Raw genomic sequence first — 15,075 nt, forward strand, 5'->3', positions numbered from 1 at the left:
TTTTACTTAGTGGAATGCTGTTTTGGCATTCATATATTGTCAAACATCTTTCAGTGTATATTGTTTTATAACTTTTTCTTATTCCCGCGACGACGTGGTCACCGTTGACATTAATATGGAGCCCCGCTAGGGACATGCAAAGAAAAAAAAATATATTGTGCGCACAAAATAATATAGTGTGCGCACAACATAATTATATTGTGTGCACAAAATAATATATTGTGCGCACAACTTAAATATATTGTGCGCACGAAATAATATATTGTGCGCACGAATTAATATATTGTGCGCACGAAATAATATATTGTGCGCACAATTTAAATATATTGTGCGCACAATATGATATGGTGTGCGCACAAAATTAGGAAAACAGTTTTCACTTGACCATGAACTCATTTTATTGATCATTCAACAAGGTTAAATATTCGTGGTTTAGACAAAATCTCACATACCAAATGCAATAGTTCTTCTATATTCGGTTGTATGAAACGATTTTAATGTCTAAATGTCAACTTGACAGTAGTCATCTGACCTTGACCTGATTTTCAGGGTTAAGTGGTCCGGCAAAGTAATGTTTTTGTGTTTTGGTGTATTTCTCGGATACTATAATCATTTAGCTAGATATATTTGATGTACGGAATGTTTGTATGCCTAATGGTGTAACTGTCTATCTTGCAGTAATATTAATCTGACCTTGATTATATATTTCATGGTTCGTGTTATTTGATCCTTGTTAGGTCTGTTTTTCAGATACTATAAGGAATAAGCGAACTTTTTTTTGTTTTGTTGAATGATTGTAATGTATATATATTTGTCTGACCTTGACTTTATTTTCATGGTTTATTGGTCAATTTTAAATATCTGAGAATTGGTCTATTTTTTAGATACGATAATAAAGGTATAGTTTTACTGTATTTAATGTACAAAATAATTATAAGACGCGCATGTTTTATAAGGTTTGTTTCTCAGATACATTTGGTTCTTCAATACAGCAAGAAAATCTGGCACCACAAAGGCGCGCTTCAGCTCATAAACAAAAATATGTACTAGTTCAGCGATAATGGACGTCATACTAAACTTCTTAAGTGTTTCTCGTTTCTCGTTTTTTATATAAATTAGGCCGTTGGTTTTCCGGTTTGAATGGTTTTACACTAGTAATTTCGGGGACCCTTTAGAGCTTGCTGTTTGTGAGCCTAAGCTACGTGTCAAAGATCGTACCTTGACCAATAATGGTTTAGTTTTATAAATAGTGACTTGGATGGAGAGTACGTTTGTCTCATTGGCACTCATACCACATCTACCTTTATCTATCCAAAATATATAAAAGAAACTAAAATTAAAATTCATAGAAGATCAACACAAAGGCCAGAGGCTCCTGACCTTGGACGGACACAAAAATGCGGCGGAGTTAAACATGTTTTGTGAGATCTCAACTCTATTTTTGTACCTCTAGCCAATGCAGATACAAAAAAAAAAACCCAGCAATACCGACAGTAAAACTCAGTTTAAAAGAAGTCCGTGTCCGATGTCAGAATAGGTAACAAATGAAACTTAATAAAATGACAATGATACATAAATTAACAAAGGACTACCACTGCATGAAATGATGCATTTAATATAAAATTAAATGCATATGTTATGCATATTAAATTTCAAATTACAAAAAATATTATGCATTTACTTTGCTGGAAAATTTCTAATTTAATATAGATTTAAACTAAATTTAATATTGCAAATAAATTCCCAAATTTCAACCTAGTTTAAAGGTATTTTTAAATCTAAATAAATTTCAAATTTAAAGAATTTAAGTATACACTAAATTTGAATAAATTTCTAATTTAAAGAAATGTTTATGTAAATTAAATTTGAATAAATTTGAGATTTAAAGAATTTTTAATATAAATTAAATTTGAATAAATTTCAAATTTAAAGAAGTTTTGATATAATTTAAATTTGAATAAATTTGAGATTTAAAGATCTTTTAATATAAATTAAATTTCAATAAATTTCAAATTTAAAGAATTTTAAATATAAATTAAATTTAATTAATTATGTAATTTAATTACATGTAAATTCAAATAAATTTCTTGTTTATGACTTATTTAAATTAGAACTTCCATCAAATTTAATGCAATTTAAAGTCAATATAATCCTGTATAACTACTTACAAAACAATAGTGCAAATGAATAATAAAGAAAAGGCAGAATTTTTCCCTCTGCTTTTTGGAAAAGGGATGTTGGGGATTTGTTTTTTACTTTAACCCAAATATCTGGTTTGAAAATATATAATTAAATAAAAAAACAAAAATTAGGAAAAACAGGAATTTTTAATGGTGATAACTTTGTAGCTACTGTACATATAAAATTGATCCTCCAACTTTTCTGATCCATGTTTACAAAGTATTAGACTTGAAAGGCATGGATTGCTGCTCTGTGTATTTACAGTAGAATAATATTTGTGGCTTCAAATGGCAATGTGCAAATGTATAATTTGTCAGTAACATTGAAGACTGTATTTTTCAGATGAAACTTAAACAATAATCCAACGAATACATGTCACTCATTTGCAAAGCTCAATACCATTTTGTAAATATGTCTTTACCTATATGTGAAGAATTGCAACGCATCTGAATTTATATAAGAACTTGAAGAGTTAGAATCTAAGACATACAAAAAACACAAACACCAGACATAAACTATAGGACAAGGCTATCTATGTGTGATTTGGATTTTGACAATGGCAGCAATATACAATACAGGAGATAACAATAACTTTTGGACAAAGCATAACCATACACAACAATTTCTAGCATTTTCTTCTTGTCATCCTGTCTTGGGCATAGTTATTTTCACTTCTAATCGGGTCAGAATAATAAAAAAAAACAATTTTGAGTTATCTCCCTTTGTATATACTTCAATAAAAGAAACAAAGTATCTAACAAATTAATTTTATTCAGATACTGACAAATTAGAGTTGTTTTGGTGATAAATCAAAATAAAATGTCAAAAAGTTTGTTATACAATTTTAAAAACATTTAAAACAAATAAAAAAACACTTTTGTTTAAAAAAAGTCAAGTTCTACATCAAAGAACCTCATCAAATTCAAACTAATTAATAAAATAATGGTTATTGACAAATTAACATGCTTACTTGTATAGATTATTTAAGAATCATAACAATTGGGTTATAACAAAAAGCAAACATAGGCACCTCTAAATTTCAAGTTTGGCATCATAAAAATATTAATGAATAATCTCCCCTGCTAGCATTATTTGTCAATTTTAAAAACTTCAAAAAGCAAAAAACAAAAAACATAACATTATTTACATGATTAACATAATTCGTAAATTCACAAGAGTGCACACACTGAAATGTCTCGCCTTCTTTACTTATCATTGATATTATGTTGATAGTCCTAAGTATAAAGCTTTATAAAAAACTGTCACATAAACTTAACATTAACCAAGATAACTAAACAAAGAGCAATGAACCATGAAAATGAGGTCAAGGTCAGATGAACCATGCCAGGCAGACATGTACAGCTAACAATGCTTCCATACAACAAATATAGTTGACCTATTACTTATAGTTTTAAAAAAATAGACCAAAACACAAGAACTTAACACTGAGCAATGAACCGTGAAAATGAGGTCGAGGTCAAATAAAACCTGTGCGACTGACATATAGATCATAAAATATTTCCATACACCAAATATAGTTGACCTATGGCATATAGTATTAGATAAAAAGACCAAAACTAAAAAACTTAACTTTGACCACTCAACCATGAAAATGAGGTCCAGGTCAGATGACATCTGCTCGCTAGACATGTACACCTTACAATCATTCCATACAACAAATATAGTAGATCTATTGCATAAAGTATGAGAAAAACAGACCAAAACACAAAAACTTAACTATAACCACTGAACCATGAAAATGAAGTCAAGGTCAGATGACACCTGCCAGTTGGACATGTACACCTTACAGTCCTTCCATACACCAAATATACTAGCCCTATTGCTTATAGTATCTGAGATATGGACTTGACCACCAAAACTTAACCTTGTTCACTGATCCATGAAATGAGGTCAGGTCAAGTGAAAACCGTCTGACGGACATGAGGACCTTGCAAGGTACGCACATACCAAATATAATTATTCTATTACTTATAATAAGAGAGAATTCAACATTACAAAAACTCTGATCTTTTTTTTCAAGTGGTCACTGAACCATGAAAATGAGGTCAAGGACATTTGACATGTGACTGACGGAAACTTCGTAACATGAGGCATCTATATACAAAGTATGAAGCATCCAGGTCTTCCACCTTCTAAAATATTAAGCTTTAAAAAAGTTAGCTAACGCCGCCGCCCGATCACTATCCCTATGTCGAGCTTTCTGCAACAAAAGTTGCAGGCTCGACAAAAAAAACATCCTGCTGCTTGAACATTGATTAAAATTTCATTCCAAATGCTGTATGCAAGAATAAAAATAATAAGGTGTAATGAAATACTTCAAATATGTACAATTGAATAAAATAGCACACAAATAAACTTTTATCAACAAAATTATGTAATGTCAAGCAAAAAATTATCAATATTGAATATGTACTTGGACAATTGAAGAAAATAATAAGTTTATATGCTTATAAATATATGTGGTGTATTGACTGTCTCCTGATTAGTTAAAAATTTTTAGTTTTATTTTCAATTTTTTTTGTTTACAAATTTTATGAAGTCAACATGTGCATGATGTGTGTACTTTGTTATTATTTATATAAATAAAATAAAAAAATTCTTTGAGCCTTATTTTTGATAGAAATTTATTTATAATGAATGGCAATAACTTATTTTGATTTTATTGAACCATAAAATTAATTTTCAACTATTTACATTTTACATAATCCTCTTCGCAGATTATCTAATGTGAAGATTCAAAAAGTTATCTCCCTTTGACCAAGCGATTATAAATAATGTGAAATCTTACAGGAAAAATCTTGACAGCAAATACAAGACACTGAAATGAGCCACACTCAAATTATTATTCAGCATTTAATTAATTAGAAAAGGCAACAGAAAGTTTAAGTAAAAAGAAATATGTGTAGCTTAACCAAACACATTAACATAATCTGATGTCACCGATATGCTGCACTTGTAAATAATTTTAATAAAAAATGCAAATGTTGAAATAAAAGAGCAGTAATTCATTTTTTTACTTTAAAAAATAATCAAATTCAATAAACCAAACCACTTCATTTTAAGGGTTCCCCCCTTAAACTGAAAACTGTCAACTATAATTCAAAAGTAAACATGAAGGTATTTTTGTTCTTGCAAATTCCAAAAGTGTACCTTTGAATTGGTCCTTATTAAAATTTAAAGAAATTTTTATTGATATCTCTCAATTTTGTGTCATATGCCCTTAAGTAAAAATCCATGCAAGTTCTGTACATTTCTTGTGACAAGGCCTCTCTGATTTACTTGGACCTCAGCTCTTTGCCTTGTGCATTCAGCTGTCTCTGGTATTTACAGTCTAGTAAATGACTTTAGTTTATCCATGTAAGATTTAAAATCTTGTGACAGTCAAATCCCAGTTGTGATCAGGCGAGTTTATCTACAGAATCACTGTCCCAACTTGACATTAAATCAATTTGCATGGCCTTTCTAAGTTTGTCCTTTTCTGACACTGGCAGTTTCTTGGATTAAAGGGCCTTAGCTCTATTTTGTAGCTTCTGTAATAAAGTAATAAAAAAAAATGTTTAATTTTATTAAATTGACAAGTGATATATATGTGACAAAACCAATAATTTTCTGCATGCAATTATTCTATCTTAATGCAGTTGTAATCAAAATCATATATTTAAAAGATATTCTAATGAGTGACCCAAAAATATCTCGTGGAATAACTCTATAAAAAGAATAGCTAGAAGTTGTGATAAATTTTCTATTTTCAATGGACCATGAAATTGGGGTCAAACCATTAATTTATCCTTAGAAAGATCATAACATAAGGCACATGTATATTCATTTTTAAGTTGATTGGTCGTTAACATCATTAACAACTATCCTGACCAAAAACTTTTACCAAAACTTGAACCTAAAGCAGAACAGATGAAAGAATAAACAAACAAAAGCATGGATCATTAAACATAAACCCCTTCTACTATTGTAGGCTGGCATAACAATTTATTACAACTATTACACATTGTGATTTATTTATCAACATCAAAAAAATATTGATTTGTATCAGTTTAGTTTTTCAATTATATTTTAAAACTAACTCCTTCTATCATTGTTTGGTCTTATTCACGGTGTAGAATATATACAACTTTTATAATTTGATGTGTGATCCCCTCAGGGGTTCAGGCTTATATTTTGGCAAGTGTTTGATGTGTCTATGGGCACTATGGAGGTCTAAAATTAGGTAGCACCCCATTTTTCCCTAGGGAGATTGATATTGGAATAGCTCATTATTGAGTTTGTTGTCTTTATCAATTTCAATATAAATCACAATATCAGGTACAGCAATTTTTTTTTCTTTTGACATATAAGAAGTATTTGTAAATAGTATTAAAATACAATCAGCTGTATACAATATAACTAAAACAAAAATCTGAGACTGGATTACTGCCCTTTTATCTATTTATTATTTGATCTATAAAATAATATTTAATCAATAGAAATGTGAAAATTTCAAACAAGATTTAAGTCAGTTATTGTTTGATTTGGCTAATTCTACTAAATACACAATTATTTTGATTTTTGTTGTTGTTTTTTTTTTCCTGCAATTATTTTGTAACACTCTAATAAAAATGAGTATGAATTCAATTCTCCATGATTCTATTCATGCTATTTGTTAGATGTCTCTACTCTCATTGGCAACAACACTTCATCTCCTTATAAATTAATTTTTGCAGGCCTCAACTAACAGTATTTTCCATAAAATATATAAAACAATAAAAAGCTAGTACAATCATGACAATGAGTACTATTAATTTATCCCAAGACTTGGTCTGGTCATGTCAAATTAATGTAATCATCAAATAGCTTACTTCAAAATAGAACCAGCTGCTGTTTTACATGTCCAGACTAGATTGTTTATGCCTATAAGCATCACAAACAGCTGCTTACTGCAAAATAAAACATAAAAAGTTCCTAAAATAAATGTGTATTGCCAGGAGATAATTAGTTGAATTTAAACATTCATATTATATTTGTTAAACTTGGTCTAAGGAAAGGGTGTACAGGATTTCCAATACTCAATATATATATATATGTCTAGCGGGACGGCTGCAGTGCAGGCGATTTGGTGTCACGATATCACAGTAGCATGGGTTCGAATACCCGCGAGGGAAGAACCAAAAATTTGTGAAAGCAAATTTACATGTACAGATCTAACATTGTAAGGTTGATATTTAGACGAGTTGTATATATATATATATACATGTATATAGCCCAGGTGGTCGTGTGGTCTAGCGGGACGGCTGCAGTGCAGGCGATTGGGTGTCACGATATCACAGTAGCATGGGTTCGAATCCCGGCGAGGGAAGAACCAAAAATTTGCGAAAGCAAATTTACAGATCTAACATTGTTGGGTTGATGTTTAGACTAGTTGTATATGGCAGATTCCATATAAGAAAGTGAAACAACTCCCATAAGCATGTTAGGCAAAAATCATACGCAATGAACTTCTGTTTTTGAATATATGCTTTACTAATAAAGATAAAGACAATTTGACCCCAAAAAAAATTATGAGCATCATCCTTTTAAAATAAACGAAGCCTTAAATGTTATGTTTCTGACATAAGATTTGACAGACTTTATTATTTCTGACATAAGATTTGACAGACTTTATTTTTTCATACATAAGATTTGACAGACTTTATTTTTTTCATACATAAGATTTGACAGACTTTATTTTTTTATACATAAGATTTGACAGACTTTATTTTTTCTGACATAAGATTAGACAGACAAATTGAGTTTCTGACATAAGATTTTGACAGACTTGATTCTGACATAAGATTTTTCATACATAAGATATTTTGACAGACAATATATATTTGTTTTTTTTTGACTGATATTGGAAATCAAATCCTAGTTGAAAGTCATTTTTAAAACTCCTGGAAAATACTTCAGCCTAACATCTAACAAGATTTCACCTCAGGTCAAATTACTTAAATTGTTAGCACATTCAAATGTTTCAGACATAAGAAAACAAGTTAGACAGATCTTATGTAGGAAACATACATTTATAAGATTAAATTATTGCTTGAAAAAAGTTAAATAAATGAATCAACATGGGTTTTTTCTTATGCACAGCATGATTTACAGTTTTAACTGGCATATATTGGAACCAACAATGATTTTGAAAGTTTTTACAGCGATGTTCCTGACGTAAGATTTATTGACAGACACCGAGCTATAAAGCAAGATATTTGAAAGTGAAAAAAAATATATATCACAGATGTTTTTGACTAAAAAAAGTAACAGATTTGGGAACAGGGATGTTTGAATAACCTGACTACACTAGTAAATACCAGTATACAAGTGTCAACATAAAGCATTGCAACACATAAACATTGTGTAAAAAAAATGGGAGTTAATTCTGTCAAAATTTTTGCATTTTTTCAACTTGTTTTTATCACTCTACTTTAAACAGAAACAATCATATCCAAAAATTATTTTTATAATTTCATCTAACATCATTATTCATCAAAACATTCACAGATTATCTTTCAAATAACAGTAATTATTATTTTTATCTATTTATTCATTTTGACAGACATTTCCATTTCTTACATGGAATCTGCCATATATATATATATATATATATTTTACAATGTTTGGCTATTTGAAACATTATGATCACATGCATATATGTATATATTCTGACAGACATTTCAACATACATGTAATATACATAAGGTATATTTATAGATTTTAACAAGGCTAAGTAAGTATATAAGCTGATAATACTAAAAAGGCATATATGTACATGTAACTCTATCTTTTATCAAAGACAATGGCACGTCTCTATTTGAATTACATGACTTACAATGTACATTTATATCTTTTGAAAGATTTTTAAAATCATAAATTCAGAAAATGTAGACAAAATATATATATACAATATACAATGATATATACCTTTATATGTGAAGGAAAATGGATGGCTGTTGTATTCCCTTATCTTTGAGCATCTGTTTCTGCTTGAAATCGATTCTCTGTAACAATTGGTGCAATTCTTCAATTTTTTCACTGTCATCAAGATTTCTGTTTGGGAATCCATCATCTTCTTTATTAGCTAAGTAAAATAAAAACTTTTTGAGAAAATGTAAATATTCAACATGATGTTCATACAAAATGATATTAAGTTTAAATTCTTTTATATAAATGCCTTTTAAACTTGAGTCGCTGAACTGTAGTAACATGTATATGTTACAGTAAATAGGTGAAATTAGGAATTACATGTAATTACTAAACACTTCAGTAAATACCTGTAATTACTAGCCAATTTAGTAATTACATGTATTTACTAGTTGTTTCAGTGATTACTGGTAATCACTGATTTTTTTTGTCATTTTTACAGCTAATTACTAACTTGATGTTTTTGTTTTAAAATTAAAAACATAATTCAAGATATCAAATAAGAAAGTAAAGGGGTAGGGATTTTAACGGCGCTAACTTAAGGATGTAGGAATATAATGCACATCCAAAGTGCATACTCTTTAGTGTTTGTGAATTGAAACTGGAAAATGGTTGTTTTATGCCGCATTTTTGCGCCTGTCCCAAGTCAGGAGCCTCTGGCCTTTGTTAGTCTTGTATTATTTTAATTTTAGTTTCTTGTGTACAATTTGGAAATTAGTATGGCGTTCATTATCACTGAACTAGTATATATTTGTTTAGGGGCCAGCTGAAGGACGCCTCCGGGTGCGGGAATTTCTCGCTACATTGAAGACCTGTTGGTGACCTTCTGCTGTTGTGTTTTTTTTTGTTTTTTTTTTTGGTCGGGTTGTTGTCTCTTTGACACATTCCCCATTTCCATTCTCAATTTTATTTGAAACTCCGTAAATATATGTATGCAAGACAATGATATATATCCAAAATCAAACTAAAATCTCCATCATGCACTGTGGCTCAAAACTTTAAAAAAAACTTTCTCCAAATATCCTGGATTTCTACCAAACTTCATGAACTTGGACAGAAGCTAAATGTTTATGATCATAAAATAATATCCAAAAGTAAAGTTTGAAAAAAAAATCCTTTTTTTCGTATATTACTTATAAATGGACTAGTTTTGTCTCAGTTAACATTACATACACTCTGTAGTTAAAGTTTTTAAAACATTAGATTTTATAAACCATCCTGGATTTTTACCCAATTTTGACTGAAGCTTCTTACAGTACTAGTCAACAGATAGTATCTAGAGGAAAATTTTAATATTTTTTCCTCATTTTTGTTGAGCCTGTGATTAATAGCAAAAGTAACCGTGACTACATGTATTTGTTCTGCAAAAACCCTTACAATTTTAATAGCTTAATACATCGATAACCCATCTCCAGCTAGGGGTTGATTTGAAGGTCACATGAATACGTATTCAATGAGGTCCAAATATTCACTTGCAAGTGCACAACTCATCAACCTTGTTTCTCAGCTAATTTAACAAAATAAAACCAGAATGGCTGCTAACAGTGAATTATAATTTTACAATATCATTTTTATAAATGATTTAACAACAAAAAAAAGATATTTTTTTTATATATCTCGAAGCTAATGCACATAACAGTTCATTCCAGTTCTTAACCTACATAACGTTATCTTATCTTTATAAGGTAATAAGTCTAAATATTCTTCATATTCAAAGAGTTCTTTAAAAAGTTAAGACATAATGCTTTGGGAGAATTTTCCATTTCTGATTTCCATGTCTGCTGAAGTTGGTCAAAAATTATCTGTATTATAATGCTCAACTTAAACCATTTTGGATTAAAACTAAAGTTACTCTGATTTAACCAAATATTTGAAAGTCCATATTTATTCAAGATATTTTTTATACATATCAACCATTCAAAATTTTAAGTGTACTAACTGATCTTCTAGTTAGTATTACACAGCTAAAACAATGTTGTATTATGGTCAGGTGATCAAAAGTTATGGTTGTGTTAGCAGTCAGTAAATAGGTGTAAATATTCATTTTAAATTTAGTAATTACTGGTAATAACTGGGCCGTTTAAGGAATTACTTGTATTAACTAAGTGCATGAAGTGCATCGGGAATTACCTGTAATTCCTAAATTTTAGTAATTACATGTAATTCCTAATTTCACCTATTTACTGTAACATATATAAACAGCATGTAAAGGTTTGAAATGTTTCCAAAAAAATACTCAATAATCATAATATAAATGAAGGAAGTATGGTAACCTACATGTATGTATCATTTGTTTGGCTATAGTAATTGGATCAACATCAGTCGGTCTTTAGCGGATAGCATTTATTTTGGAAACATACCACATTGTTTACTTTAATCTAATTAATCTTCATATACAACATGTACAATGTACATATACATGTATCTTAGTTTTCTCGTTTGAATTGTTTTACATTGTCATATCGGGGCCTTTGTGGTATGGGCTATGCTCATTGTTGAAGGCTGTACAGTGACCTATAGTTGTTAATGTCTGTGTCATTTTGGTCTCTTGTGGACAGCTGTCTCATTGGCAATCATACCACATCTTCTTTTAATATATCATTAAGCATTTGAATCACAGGCACTTGTTTCTATCCATTGGAAGACCCACTATCAACGTATATTTTCGAGAAGGTACCCAAGTAATTTTTTCACCTCTCCGCTTAAAACCATTATTTCTGGTAAATATATACGTTAATAGTGGGTCTTCAAATGGATAGAAACAAGTGCCTGTGATTTGAATTTATACAAATATCAAGGGTACAACTGATATGTCACCTGGGTAAGTAAGGTACATGTACCTATAGAACAAGTCAATTATCCAATAATCTTAAAAACTATAGCACAGTTTGTTATTATTCCGTGACAATAAACAATAATTTGGTTTGCACGACACTTTGACCATGTCCCCTCCTTTTTAAATAAGGTTTTGGGAATAAAATATATTGGGCATGCATATCAGATTAATCATAAAAAGTAAATTGATTGTGTAAGGTTATGTAATATATAATGATCTATATTAAAGTAATGCGGTTACCAAATCGAAAATCATGTTGAATTTGAAGTGTGTTCTTCTTTTGGGATTTGAAAATCCCGCAACATGACGACTTAAACATTGCTATAATAGAAAACACTCGAGACAACCGAAAGGTGCACGGTCGCACTAAATACCAATAATATATTATTAAGCCAAATAAAATAATGTATCCTAATTGATAGATTGATATGATGCGTATATAATATAATTGTTTAAAAGATGTGAATAACAGAATAAATGAGAGACACATGATCTCCAGAAATTAACTAGTAAAGATAATAAAGTATTTTCCTGGTCTACTTTTTGGTCTTAACTTACACTGTTATTATAACAACATTACAAAAAAAAAAAAACGCGGGACATGACCAGATAATAAATATAATTTTTCATACGTACAAATCAAGTTGATCGAGTTACCTGGACTCATAATATTCACATATTAGTATAACCCTTAATATATATTTCTCAAATTATTGCTTTAATAGTAAGCATAGGTACTTGGGTACAGGACATTTTTTTTACCCTACCCTTTTTTTCCAAAATCTGTTATATTTTCGTTTTCTCACTTTCGTATTATTTATTTTTTTCGCGTCTGTCTGTACGTGTCATTAGAACATAAATACACTACAAATTACTTGGTTTTGCTATTTACTATCAATTCCAAGTTTACTATCCACAGCGGTCACGGATATATTACTAAAGAGAGTGAATTTTAAAATAGAAAACGAAAAAATAACGGATATTGGAAAAAAGGGGGAGGGTAAAAAAAATGGTGACATCCCATTAGTCTGACAACCATTATTCGGACAGCCCATTACTCCGACAACATGTACTATTCTGACAGCCCATTATTACGACAACCCATTACTCCGACAGCCCATTATTCCGACAATATGCGTTTTTCTTAGTGTATGGATAAATTTTCTCAAAAAAAAAAAAAACCAACTCCGCTCTCTGATATTTGTGGTTGTCCGTTTTGATTCCAATTATTTTTTGCATGCGGACATTAATTGTGTCTCAGTATATTGGAGTTGATACACATGATTATAGCAACTGCTCAGTCCTTAACCTCTCCCCTCTTTCGTTTTGCGTGTCTAGTTACTTTATTTATCTATTATATTTCGTTGTTTGTGTGTCTACTATCAGTCTGTGCTGTTCTAGCTCGCTATTTCTTGCATGTGTGTCTTGATCTACCTTCTTTTCACTAGATCTTCGAATCCCCCTTTTCGCGTATCAGGGGAGTGAGGTTCCCCCACTATGAACTACATAAATAAATAATACATCGGAGTTGGAAAACACTACCCGCCCTCTTTGGTCGCAACACTTTCTCTCCTTGTATCACTCATCTGAGTTTTATTTACATTTATTTTGTTGCAGAAATAATGGGATAAAATAGCGTCAGTCAAAATTAGAAAAACAAACGGAGACAAATACGTACCCAGAACCTAAAAAATAAGAAGACAAATAGGACGAAATATGTGCTCAGAAAAGATGAGCAATTCCAATCATGATCAATCATGAATACGGTATCATGTTCGGGAATGAGAATCCGCGAAATACGGAGACAGTACATGTAGCACTTCTAATAGCGATCGTTCAGACATAATCCGAGAGATGACACTCAATATTTTGTTGGGAGACCGATTTTGTATCCTAAGATTATTTTAAATTCTAGAAAGATATGCCTCTTTTTTAATGATTGGTGGAGATGCAGGACTGCATGATGATTTACAACAAAACATATTACGAAAACCAAATATGACGGACATGAATATTTCGGCAATTTCTATCTAAATATGAATAAGGAAAAGTGATATCGGGTCAGTGACTGTATATGTCATAGAAATATACAGTCAACGCATTTTGACTGCTCAAGTAGAACGAGTGCAGCATAAAAGACAATAACAAACTAGTAGAATAAGACAATGTGTGACATTCTTGTCCTTGTGCCTTTGTCAAATTGTTTAATTGTAAAAACTTAGTAATATGTGTTTTGTGGGAAACTTATTTTTCATTTAAAAATTGGTTTCAAGAAGAAACATATTTAGATATCATTGATTTTAAGAAAGGTAATTTATATGTTAATTCAGAATCGGTGCTCTTTCATTACATGAAGAATTGAAAATGCTAAATACTCAAAAAATCGTATTGTACAGCTGATAAAGTTTAGGATGAGCGTCATTTTTCAATCGAATGCTCACTTCATTATAATTTGAGGGAGGAATTCTTTCGCCATATTTCTAGCACATATCAGAACTTTAAAACGTTAGACAATTATGATTAATTTCGAAGTGAACACAAGAAAACTTTACTATTATGGAGAAAAAAATGAGGATCATATCGTTAGTTCTTTTGAATAATGTAGTACATGTCTGGATACTGACTGTTAATTGATATTAATACGTATTTTTTTTATATTTTGTCTTAGCTCCGATTGTGACTGAGGCTTATAGTGCTATAAATATAATTATATCATATTAGTATTGTAATGTCTTAATGTTGACACAATCATTAGACTGGCCGCCGCTTCGAAAAAGTGGGGGTATACTGTTTTATCTCTGTCTGTCCGTCCGTCCAACCGTCCATCCGTCAGTTCGCCGCCCGTCCCATAACTATTTTCGTTGCATCTTTTTCATGAACTACATTACAAGGATTTCTGAAAGGTTTATTGAAGTCAGTTATATCGTGTGATGCTTTTTCAAACTCATTACTCATTACATGACAGCCAAGTTGAAAACTTTTGTCACATTTTTCTCAGGTACTACAATACCATGATTTCTGATATTTAACTTCAAGGTTTATATAAGTCAGTTATACTGTGTAATGCTTTTTCAGATTCACAACTCAAA

The 15,075-nt window shown here is 30.3% G+C and overlaps 1 long non-coding RNA gene across 1 annotated transcript; it reads right to left on the reverse strand.

The window, feature by feature from the left end:
• Positions 1-2,934: 2,934 nt before the first annotated feature.
• LOC143062995 (uncharacterized) lies at positions 2,935-12,368 on the reverse strand. Its single transcript, XR_012974907.1, has 4 exons — positions 12,227-12,368; positions 9,151-9,307; positions 7,053-7,130; positions 2,935-5,732 (listed from the first exon to the last, which is right to left on the reverse strand). It is a non-coding gene; the product is annotated as an uncharacterized LOC143062995 (long non-coding RNA).
• Positions 12,369-15,075: the final 2,707 nt, after the last annotated feature.

Source organism: Mytilus galloprovincialis, chromosome 2, assembly GCF_965363235.1.
Source record: "Mytilus galloprovincialis chromosome 2, xbMytGall1.hap1.1, whole genome shotgun sequence".
Lineage (NCBI taxonomy): Eukaryota > Metazoa > Mollusca > Bivalvia > Mytilida > Mytilidae > Mytilus > Mytilus galloprovincialis.